At 56.8% G+C, this 11265-nt stretch overlaps 1 protein-coding gene across 1 annotated transcript in view; it reads right to left on the bottom strand.

Moving 5' to 3' along the window:
* Window positions 1-9628, bottom strand: part of KBTBD11 (kelch repeat and BTB domain containing 11) — a 21129-nt gene extending 11501 nt beyond the window's left edge. The window contains exon 1 of the mRNA XM_040243206.1: window positions 9577-9628. The gene's annotated coding sequence lies outside the window, so the exon portion shown is untranslated. The remainder of the gene's footprint in view (window positions 1-9576) is intronic.
* Between the last annotated feature and the right edge of the window lie 1637 nt (window positions 9629-11265).

Genomic DNA, 11265 nt, shown 5'->3' with positions numbered 1-11265 from the left:
ACCCTGGTGAGCCCCGCGAGGCTGTGTGTGTGTGCACACCCCACGCAGGTGTGCCTGTGCGTGCAGACCCTGCGCCCTGGTGAGCCCTGCGAGGCTGTGTGTGCACACCCCACGCAGGTGTGCCTGTGTGTGCAGACCCTGCGCCCCGCCCTCCCAGAGTGCCGTCAAGAGAACGGCCTGCGGTCCTCCGGCTGCAGCGGCACTGCCTCAGTTTATGCGGCAGAAAGTCCCCGCGGGTCAGAGAGCCAAAATCAGGGGAGCGTCTCTGTGCCCTTGGCTGTCACCAGTGACGAGCCATCTGGGTAAGATGATGCCCAGGGTGAAGGGAAGAGATGTACATTAATCCAACAGGACAACTAGGTCATGAAGATCTGTAACAGCTTCACCATTCCGCCCCCCTTATCAGATCGCCAGTCTTTGTTTTTAATCTGAGAGACACACACGGTGTCAGAGCGTTGTGACTCAAGAGACAGCCCTTGGTAGGAGATGGACTCTCACTCCTGTAGTCAGCACACTAGGGCGGGGGCACTCGGGGGCATTGCTGCTGCGGGCTCAAGGGAGCCTGTGCCTTCAGTGACCACCAAACGTGACATCGCAGACAGGACCCAACTTGGTGCCGTTACAACACGGTCCTGTGCTCCGCGGAGCCACACACCCCGAGGGACTGAAAGGAGAACAGGTAGAGATAAAGGTGTGCATTCGTCACTTGGAAGACTCCCAAGTTAGCTGAGTACAAACAACACCCTTGCTTTCTAGAGGCACCTTCAGGGAACAAGCCCAGAACGCGCCGCAAGAGAAGCACGTGCCTCTGTTTGCGGCTCGGGTTCGGGAGGTGTTGACCTAGGCAGCCACGGACTGTGAACACCGCGATCCCACAAGGAACCACCAGGGCTGGAAAGAGGTGCATGGACCATAGTCCCACCAGGAAACCTGTAGCCATGAGACCTAGATTTGAGCAATGGTTGAGTAACCTAAACTCTTCTAAGATAAAGCTGTCTTGTGCATCCTCTGAAATCAGAGGTGAGCTCTCCACCAGGGATGGAAAGCTGGAGTCAGAAGTGAGAGACTTGCCTGGGCTGAACAAATTCACACTTCCCCCCGGTTCTTCAATCTGTTAAAGTCCTATCAGCGGTAATAAATAATTAATACTATTCTGTCGCTTACTTGGTTCACATACTGAGTGGATATAGCTGAACACCCACAATGTTTCAGGAAGTGCCCTGGGTCCTAGACGGAGCAGGAACCAAAAAGACTTGACCTCAGCCCCCACGGAGCTCCCAGTCTAGGGAGAAAACAAACCTAAGCCATCCTTGTACGAATTCTAGTGAATTACAAACCACGTAAACAAGGGTCTGAGAGGCGTGATGGACCTGGTTTCTACTGGCATCGGGGAAGATTCCTGAGAGCAGGAGGGAGCCAGACACAGGGCCAGGGGAAGAGAGAACAGACTCCTTGGGTTGGAAACAAGCTTGACCAGTTCATAATCTGGAGAGCCTGGTGCGGCCAGGAGCCCCAGGGTGAGCAGGGCCAGGCCCCACCCTCGCATCCAAATGACAACAGGAATCCTCTGATGGCTTCAAAGAAGGGAAGGGAGGTGACAGGGCAGTCATGCAATCCATCTCCAGTTTCAGAAAGAGTGCTTTGTGTCCTTTTGTACAAAAAGATTGATTAAACTTCTTTTAGACTGATTTTCCATCACTGCCAAAAGGATCACACACATTAAAATGGATGAACTAAATCTGCATGTATCGGTGTGAATGAATTCCAAACACATAGTTTTGAATTGCTGAAGGTCTGCCCTTTGCAGAAAGATGGCGTATAATATGATTTTCTGCTCCTGCTTGTGGTGTTACATCTGACCCTGTGCGAGCCCATGGACCGTACCTGCCAGGCTCCCCTGTCCCTGGGCTTCTCCAGGCAAGAACACTGGAGTGGGCTGCCATTTCCTCTCCCGGGGGACCTTCCAACCCAGGGACTGAACCTGCCTCCTGTGTCTCCTGCATTGGCAGGTGGATTCCTTACCACTGAGCCACCTGGGAAGCACCATAATACTATTTACATACATTTAAACATGAAAAAAAACCTCCGTATCACTCATGGAAGTGTGAATGGGACAGGCTGGGGGGGGGGGGGCAGGGGAGGGGCTGTCTCCCTGCTGTGTAACACCTGGTTTCCTAAGGATTTGAAGGGTAACCGGCAAGATGATAACATGTATTAAAGCTCACTGGGATAACATCGGTATTTTAATCACATTGTTAATGGTGTTTGATTATTTTATAACTTACAACTTAAAACTGTTATCTCATATGTGTAGTCAGTATTCATCAATTAAATAATCAGTCTGGACTGCAACGGACTCTCATGGAAGCCACACAGTCTGAAACATAATTAAGTCACTCACTAGGTAACAAGACTCCTAAGTTGCCATACTCTTAGTGCTGTGAGTACGTGAGTAAAGTCAAGGTCAAACTGAAATGTGGGGAAGTTCAATAAAAACTCACATTTTACAATTTTCAAAGTTCTAAGCTCTTGGTTTTATACAGAGACTTATCCAAGATCACACACACCCATTACTGGCAAGTTGGAAACCAGACCCCTCTCCTACTAACTGCACTTGTTTACTTATCACTGTTGGCATGAATGGACCACAAGCTAGAAAGCCCTGTCTCTGACCTCTGTCCTGCTTTGCTGTGGTTAAGACATAACAATAGAGTCCCCCGCCCCCACCTATGTCCTCAGGTATACTGCCGGTTCCCAGAAGCGATGCTCTTAACCGAGGCCCGCCCCTTCCGGCTCAGCAGGTCCTGGGAAAGGGCCTGAGTCTTGCCGGGAAACTGCTGCCGAGCAGAACTGCCTTCTGTTTGGTTGTCAGGAGACAAGGAACCTGGCGGAGAGCTTACAGGGAGGAATTCATCCAAATTCAACATGTGGTCTCTGTCCTCTAAGCAACAAGGGTGGCGGACGGGACGCGGAGGCAGATAAAATGCCAGCTTGTCTCTCACTGTTGACACCTGGCTTCTGAAGCAGAAATCCAGACACGTTCTGTCAGTGGGAGTTCCTCCACGTGAGCGTCAAAGAGGCCTCTCCCCTCGGGACAGTCCTGAGACTGCCAGGAGTAAGTGGATGCAAAAATGAAATATTTAAATGATCTTGAGGCTCAATCCAAGGAAACTATTGGGTTGGCCAAAAAATTAGCTAGGGTTTTTGTTGCATTATATGGAAAAACCCAAACATTTTGGCCACCCCAAAGTATTATTAACCTGCTGTCTTTGCAAACTCTTTTCAAGTGAAAGTGTTAGTTGCTCAGTCAGGTCCGACCCTTTCTGACCCCGTGGGCTGTAGCCCTCCAGGCTCCTCTGCCCATGGGATTCTCCAAGGCTAGGCTGCCATGTCCCCTCCAGGGGGTCTTCCCAACCCAGGGATCGAACCCGCGTCTGCTACATCGCAGGCAGACTGTTTCCCACTGAGCCACCCAGGAAGGCCAGCATCTGCCTAAGGAGAGTTTGCAGGTGAAGGCTGCCACACGGGCTTCCACTGGATCTCCCCCAGGTGCTGGCGTGGAGTCAGGGCTGTGGTGAGGTCAGGGTGAGGGGTCACTTCTCTCAGGAAGAGGCTATTTTGAGAAACAGCACTTCCACTGGGGCAGACACCACATGAGGTCAGGCAGTGGTGACTCTGGGGAGGGTGTGACACCCCCCCACACACATCGTCCCTTCCGGCTGTCTTCTGGAGTCTGGAAGTCCACAAGGAGGTGGCCGCATCCCGTTCAGGAGGCAGCCGTGATGCCGCACAGCCCGGCTGGGTGGGGGGCATCTTCAGGTCCGGTCCCAGCACAGCCGACCCCGGGAGCCCCTCGCACAGTGGGCCCTCCCCGGGCAGGCCTGGGCTCCACCGCACCAAGGGCCCAGGCCACGGGCACGCACCCCAGGGGCGGAGCCCTCTCTCCCAGGCCTTCCGCTTGGGCAGCTGGCCTTGTTCTCTTTGGAGCTCTGCCAAGCAGCCCTGCCCCGCACGGCCCCGCCCTCAGAGACCAATGGGCCAGCGAGACTGAGCCTTGTCCCCACACGAGGCCCCTGTGCTTGGACCGGGACACCCAGCCTCTGCGGGGCACAGACCTCAAGGGCTTGGGAGCCGGGCCACAGGAGGGCGGGCGGAGGGCTGCATTCAGCACCGCAGGGCGGGCAGCGCGGGCCCAGGAGCCCACAGCCCCACAGGCCGGCAGAAGGAGCTGGAGGGGGCGCGGCAGGATGGTGCAAGACACAGCTCATGGTCCCCGGGGCCCCTCGGTGCAGCCCGGCCACGTGGACGAGATGAGAGAGGAGGGGCGGTCATCCTCCGGGTGACGGCGGCCCCCCGCGGGTGTGCTCCAGCCCCAGGATCCTAAACGCTGGTCACTGCGGTGAGGCAGGCTGTACTGAAAACAGCAATCACACTGCTTCTGCTCTTAGGACCCACACTCGGGGGCCTGGTGCCGACCTGTGAGAAGTCCAGGGCCTCCAGGGACCCAGCTGGAGCCCACAGAGACAGTGCTGCCAGGGGCCCCAGCTGGCAGCAGATGTGGGCGGCCTCAAGGGCATCCATCAAGCTTCCCCTCCAGACTGCCCAGCCTGTACGTCTACAGGGCACCGCAGCCCTGCTGTTCTGAGCCAGCAGGGCTGGAGTGGTCAGTTATGGAGCCACCTGGACGGGGCTGCCAGCAAGGCAGGAATAGTGCGGTGGCCGCAGCTGGGCAGGCAGTGGGCAGACACGTCAGGGCTCCGAGGACAGGTGGGCAGGGCTCCTGGACTGGGCGCTGGGCGGCAGGGCTCAGCAGCGCCATGGCCCCACGATGCCAGAAACAGAGGGCTCTCCGATGGGCCGGATGACGCCGGAGGAGACATCCGGGGGGGCCCTGCTGAGCGCTCTCTCTGTGACTTGAGAGAAGAGGGGACCTGGAGCAGGAAGGGTTCCGTTTTCAAGTGCAATTTGGAGGAAACATAAAGGAAGCAGGCTCCCTGGGTTCACAGATGAAGCTCTTCTCCTCCCCAGCGCCTCCAAGACTGTCGAATTCAGATAGGGCTTCAGAGCCAAGATCAGTCCAGGCAGCACAATCAGATCTCTCTTAAGACCTCCTCGTATCTGAGGGGCACCAGGCAGAGGCCCTGGAAGGGTCTTGCAGTAAACAACAGGGCTTCTAGGAATTTTAAGGATGCTTTTCACAGCAGCCTTGCAGGGAGTCCAAGGTGGAGAAAGGACTGAGTGGATTTGTGGATGACACCTCTGTCTAATAGCTTCAATCTCAGCAGATCCATAGAAAACCCACGATGTTTTTAAGATAATTGCACAGGAAGAGATTCTGCCAGCTTGGAGTCAATGGGACAGATCAGCTCAAAGAAACCAGGAGGCAGGCTGAGAAAATCACTCAGCCGCAAGCACCAGGCACTTTTTATGAAAAAGGGAGGACGACTTGGAGGATTAAAAAGGCAGAGCCAGGAGTATCTGAGAATCACTCCCGGAGCTGGAACTGAGCCCGCTTGGTCCGATGGCTCTGCAGGGCTACCCATGGAGCGGGCACTGCGTGTCACCCTGGCTGGGCCACCACACCCAGGTGTGTGCTCAAATGCCAGTCTAGAAGGTATTTCTGTGAAGGTATTTTTAGTTGAGATTAATATTTAGACCAGCAGACTTGGAGGAAAGCTGACTACTCTTCACAGTGTCTGAGACCCGCTCCCTGGTTCACAGATGGCGTCTTCTCCTGTGTCCTCAGCTGGAGGAAGGGCTGGGGTCTCCGTGGGGTCTCTTATCAGGGCACTTACCCCATCATGGGGGCTGCACCCTCACAACCTCATCACCTCCCAAAGCCCCCCACTTCCTAATACCATCACCTGGGGGTTGGGCGCAGCATGTGAATTTGGGAACAGTCTGCAGCAGCCAAAGTTTGTGGGTTGGTCATCAGACGACCCCGCTGGCTGGAGTGAGCTTCCTGTTATCTGTGCTGTGGACTGCAGCCCACCCGAAGCTACTGGCCACCCAGCGTCGGAACAAGTCCCATGCCTTTCAGTGACCATTCTGATGGCTGTCTGAGGAACTGATCGTGGGGGCGAGGGGGGTGTGTGGGGCCCGGCGGGGTGCCCGAAATGGGAGCGGAAGGCGACCCTGGCTTGGACAGAGGCAGCGGCTCCGCGTCTGCACCGTGGCCCCGTGACTAAGTGTTCTCAGGGCCAGCACTGAGGGCACCCCGCCTCAGCACAGGGGCTCCCCCTTACACAACGATCGGCCATGTCCTCCCCCAGTCTCGCTCTGTGAGCCACGCAGTCTCAGCTCTCCAAAGTTAATCCACGTCCTGCTCCATCAAGGCCTAGAGTGTAAAGCTCCGTCAATTTACAAAGGAAATGCCACAGTTAATGAGGGATAAACGTGTATTAAGTCACAAATCTCTGACATGGCCAGGGTGCCCATCGGCCTGCCTTCCTTCTCCGACACGCCAGTGTCTCTGACCACTGTCTCCGCAGGGTGTCCCCTGCTGTCCTCCGTTGCTCAGCTTCATCCTTCAGACCCCAACTCACAATCCCTGAGTCACGTGCTTTCATAGGGGTTTGTTCTTTCCTTCAGAGACACTGCCTGCTTGTTACCACACACAAATTAACATCACTTTCACCGTATCAGAACCTAAGCTGTAGGGAGACAGTTTGTGGGAGCCGGAGGCTGTATCAGTTTTAAATGCCATTGTATTCCCAGCACCTAGAACTGCTGTCCCCTGGGTGGGACAGACACTCCATAGATGTTTGTGAAAGGAAGAAATTGGTTTTTAATCCATCAAATATTGTATAAGACTTGCAACGGCTTCAATTTCCAAAGTGCTGTTTATTTTAATATTCTTTCTAGCGGGAGCTGGCTTGCTGGCAAAAGGCAAACTCCTGGAAGTTCTTGGTTTACCCCAAAAGCCAGTGCTCATTGTTAACTATTTCACAAAGAGCTGCGGGTGCCAACACTGTCATTTTAGAGTAATTACAATAATTCCAAGAAAGAAACCCGAGTCAAGGCCCCAGTGGAGACAGTGATCCCTGAACTCCCCAGAACAGATCCGCCCTGGGCCAGCAGGGGAGGACGCGCCGGGACAGGGCGGGTTCTGCTCTGTGCCCCGGTTGGCCCCACGGGGCGGCCCCACAGCCGTCCTCCTGGGTCACCGCGCCTCCAACTAGGGAGGCCGAGGGGCATTACAGCTGCCTAAGCAGTTCCAGATTCACCATAGAGCTGTGATTACAGACAATTTATGCTGTTAGTATTTAGAAAAAAACTGAAACAGGATCCCAGATGGAGGCCCCACAGCACGGAGCGCCGCCTGGTTTCAGCTCAGGGATGAGAGTGGACTTGGAGCTAAAAAGAAGCCTCCTGCTTCCCCGGTGCCAGCATGGCAGCTTGTATGAGCACATGCAGAAATGGAGCGATGGGGCTGCCAGGAAGATGCTCGGGGACAAAGGGACGGCCTCGCCACATTCCCAGATCCTCTGTTCTCCCAGCGCTGGGCCAGCAGCCGGCATGGTCCCGCCCCAGGAACACCCAGACACTGGGACCAGAGGGGACCGCACAAAGCCAGGCTGCCCCAGCGGCTCATCCTGATGAACCACGGACACTTCACTGTCTTCTCCCGTCCTCCCAAACCCAAGAGGGCCTTATGGCCTGTAAGCAAACTCTCTGAACTCTTTTCATTGTGTTCTAATTATATTATCAGCAATATCCCAAGCAATTGACATTAAAAGGTGGAACGACTTTATTTCTTTAAACATTTGCTTTGTTAGGCCCCAAAGGGACAGCTGGAACCTCCAGTTCCAGTGCATTCAGGGGACTGTCCCTGGGCAAATCTGAGGGATGGGGTGCTCCCTTCTTCATTTCCCGGGTAGGGAGGAGGACTCTTAATAATAGGGCACCATTAGCTCAGGGTAAGAGGCCAGGGGAACACTGGCAGTCCATTAAGGGTCCTAATTGGAAGCTGAGTACCTGCTGGTTGATGTGAAAAGGAGGGAGGTGGCCTGATCACAGGCTGGGAAGAGTGAACTCTCCACCCCCCCACCTCCACTGAGGGGCTGCACAGGGATTTAAAATCTGCCTGCAAGGCGCCTTCAGTGCCTTGGGCAGAAATAAAGCTTATTACATTGATTTGTTCTTTTCCTTGACCTTAGAATAGCTGTGGGGGTGGGTGGAGATAGACGATGTGGTTTTGTAGGAACCTAAGAAGCAGTGGAATTTTTTTTTAATTTACTTAAGGCTACAGGAGCAACCACGCCAGAGTGGCAGACCCTGCCGGCCCTGACCCGGAGGCTGGGGTTGGGGGGGTGGGCGGGAGGCTTCCCGTGGAAATGCATTTAACCTCCCCTTCAGACACGTGAGCGGGCCACACGCGGTCTTTATTGAAATGCGGCTTCTTCTCGCGCCCCACCCCCGGCCATCGTGATGTCAGGCACGTTCCAACCCAAGCGACAAGCACCGCTGGTGGCCCGTCTGGTCGGTCAGTGGGGCAAAGACTTCAAGAAAAGAAAGCGCTCGTTGTGCACCAGCCCGGCACCCTGCGAGCCCCCAGCAATGCCGGCTGCACAAGGAGGGGGGCCCCAGGGGTCCGCAGGGCAGTCGAGGGGGTGATGGGGGCGAACCGGCGAGGAGCCTCCGCACACACTCCGGCAAGTCCCTCCCCTCCGCGGTCCCAGGTCCGGGAGGGCCCTCCCACCCGCTTCCTGTGGCGCCCAGAGACGGATGCTCCGGAGGCAGAGCGGCCCGGCCAGGGCCGCCAGGGAGCCAGGCCCGCGCAGGGCTGAGCACAGGCACAGGCACTCCTTGGGGGCGGGAAGTGGCCGGCTCTGCCGGCCGCAAACGTGGCCACTGGGCCGGGACCGCCTCCCCAAGGAGCGTCCGGCCTGGGGCGCGGGCCTGGCTCCTCCCCGCCGGCTCCGGCTGCTCCGCCCCCGAGCTGGCTCTGGCTGGGCTGCGCTCGCCGAAGCCCGATCGGCGGCGGGAACGACGGAGACCACGGCGCCCCTGGAGCTGTGTCCTCGGAGGCGGTCACCGCGGGCACGGCGCAGGGGCTGGTCGCCCCCCGCTTCCGGCTGCAGCGCCCGGGGAGTCCCCGCGCCGCCCCCTCCACTAGGCGCCCCGGAGCCGGGAAGGACCCCACACTCCACCGGGCCGTATCCCCGCGCTGCCCACCGTCCCCGCCCGGGGGGGCCACCCCTGTCCCGGGCAGTGCCCACTCTCGGACCCCGGGCCCAATTACCCTCCGCCTCCTGGGCCCGTCTAGCCGCTGCCTGCCCCCGGGGGCCCACCCCTACCTCGCAGGTCCTCGCCGCGCCCTCCACCCGGTGCCTGCCCGCGCCAGGGGTGCGGAGCCCTCGCCGGGGTCCCCGACGCGCGCGCGCCGGCCTCTCCCGCACCTGTAAGAACGCCTGGGGCGGGCGGGCTGCCTCCCGAGCACCTGCACGAGCGCCCGTGGGGGCCCGCGCGTCTTTCCGGGGCCCAGCGACGCCAGTCTGCCCAGCGAGTGCCCCCCGCGTCCCCGGCCCTGGCAGCTTGCGCTCGGCCGCCGCGGCGGCGGGGCCCGGCACTCACCGCGTCCTGGAGGCCGCGCCGGGCGCTGGCGGATCTGAGAAGCGCGCCGAGGCGGGGACGCGGGCGGGAGGGCGGCCGCAGCCCGGAGCCGAGAGCGCGTGCTCGGGAGCGCGCCGGCGCGCACCGGCCCCCGGCCGCCCGCCCCGAGCCATCGCCGCTCGCTTAACCCTTTCCAGGGCTGTGAGGGCCCGCGGCCAGTCGGCTGGACGCGCAGGAGGCGCGGGCTGCGGCCCGGACCCCTCGAACCGCGTACATCCTGAGTTTGAATCCAACAGCTCCGCCACCGCCGAGCGAGAAACAGGTTCCCGCTGGCGCGGTCCCCGCCAAAGACCAGGCTCTTTTGTGTCCTAGTCCGCCCATCCCCCCAGAAAAAATAATATATATAAAATAAAATAATGGAATTTAGAGTTTAAGTTTTTGGAAAATTAGGGACGATGCGTTGTTGAAACATTTAGTGGTTAAAAAACTGCCTACATCCGTACAGACTCCGGAGTAAAAAGGCAACATTGAGAACACTCAAGTAGAGGAAACGCTGAAACTTGTTCTTGTATCTAAAAGCGTGGCCCCCCACCTCCAGGTCCCCGCAGCGGGGACAGGGCGCAGTGCGACGAGGGACCCTCCGAACCTGAACCCCGAACCTCGAACCTCGGGGAGGAGCAGGGCCAGGGACCTGCCAGCACACAGGGAGATGCGGCCCCCGCCCCAGCCTCGCTGCTCCGTCACCGAACACAGCTCTCCTGCGGGGTCAGCTCTAGTTAAGACTGGACCCCTGAGGGTCAGTGTTATTTTAAAGGTTTTGTGCAAAGTAATGATTAAATTTCCAGAGGCACGGAAAGCTTATGTCTTTACTTTTCTTTTAAAAAATTTTGCCTTCGTCAGTCTTCACCAGTTAAATGTTAACGCGCTCTTCGGTTTTCAGTACGAGTTAATACCCTGAGACCATCCCTCAAAATATCTTCGTTTAATTACTGAGTGCAACATTTCAGGATTTGGGTTAAAGGAGGCAGACACAGAGCAAACTATTGGGAAATAACATCCTTGTCAGTTAATTCTAGTGGATGCAGACCTTTGGATGCTGAAATAACTCCTACCCTGCACCATTTTTATTTTACCCAGCGGATGTCAGAAGTATTTTAGAATCTTCTGGGGTCGTTTCAGTGCATCTGTTTACCTTTTTACACAGAGACTGCGTGTAACCAGCTTACCCTACACCATGATTTGCAGATATCTGGAGGGGAGTTTAAATGCATCCTCTCCCCGCATCTTCTCAAGGGGAGCGGGCCTGACCGTAGTCTCACAGCTCCATCTGGTTTCCACGTCCACCTGTCTGCATCAGCCTCCAGGGGCCACCAGGCCTTCCCCAGCCACAGGCGCTGTCACCACTGAGGTCCCGGTGTGTCCTCTCCACCACTCTGCCAGCTTCCAGAGATCCACGTGTAAGTCATATTAACTTTTCTCCCCACTGGATTTACAATGCTTGGCATATAGTAGGTTCTCAATAAACGTTTACTGAAGGAATGAAAAAAATAAATGAATTAACTTGGAACACCCATGCCACCTCTAAGCTGTCTAGTAGAGAAGCAGAGTAGGGAACCTCACTGATTTTCAGACTTCAGATGTTTTATTTTTTACTTTTTGACCACGCCATGCCACGTGGGGGATCCCAGATCCCCGAGCAGGGATGGAACC

Source organism: Oryx dammah, unplaced genomic scaffold, assembly GCF_014754425.2.
Source record: "Oryx dammah isolate SB20612 unplaced genomic scaffold, SCBI_Odam_1.1 HiC_scaffold_7, whole genome shotgun sequence".
NCBI classification, from domain to species: Eukaryota; Metazoa; Chordata; class Mammalia; order Artiodactyla; family Bovidae; genus Oryx; species Oryx dammah.
The sequence above is the reverse complement of the archived record's forward strand: the minus strand, read 5'-3'. Positions and strand labels throughout refer to the sequence as shown.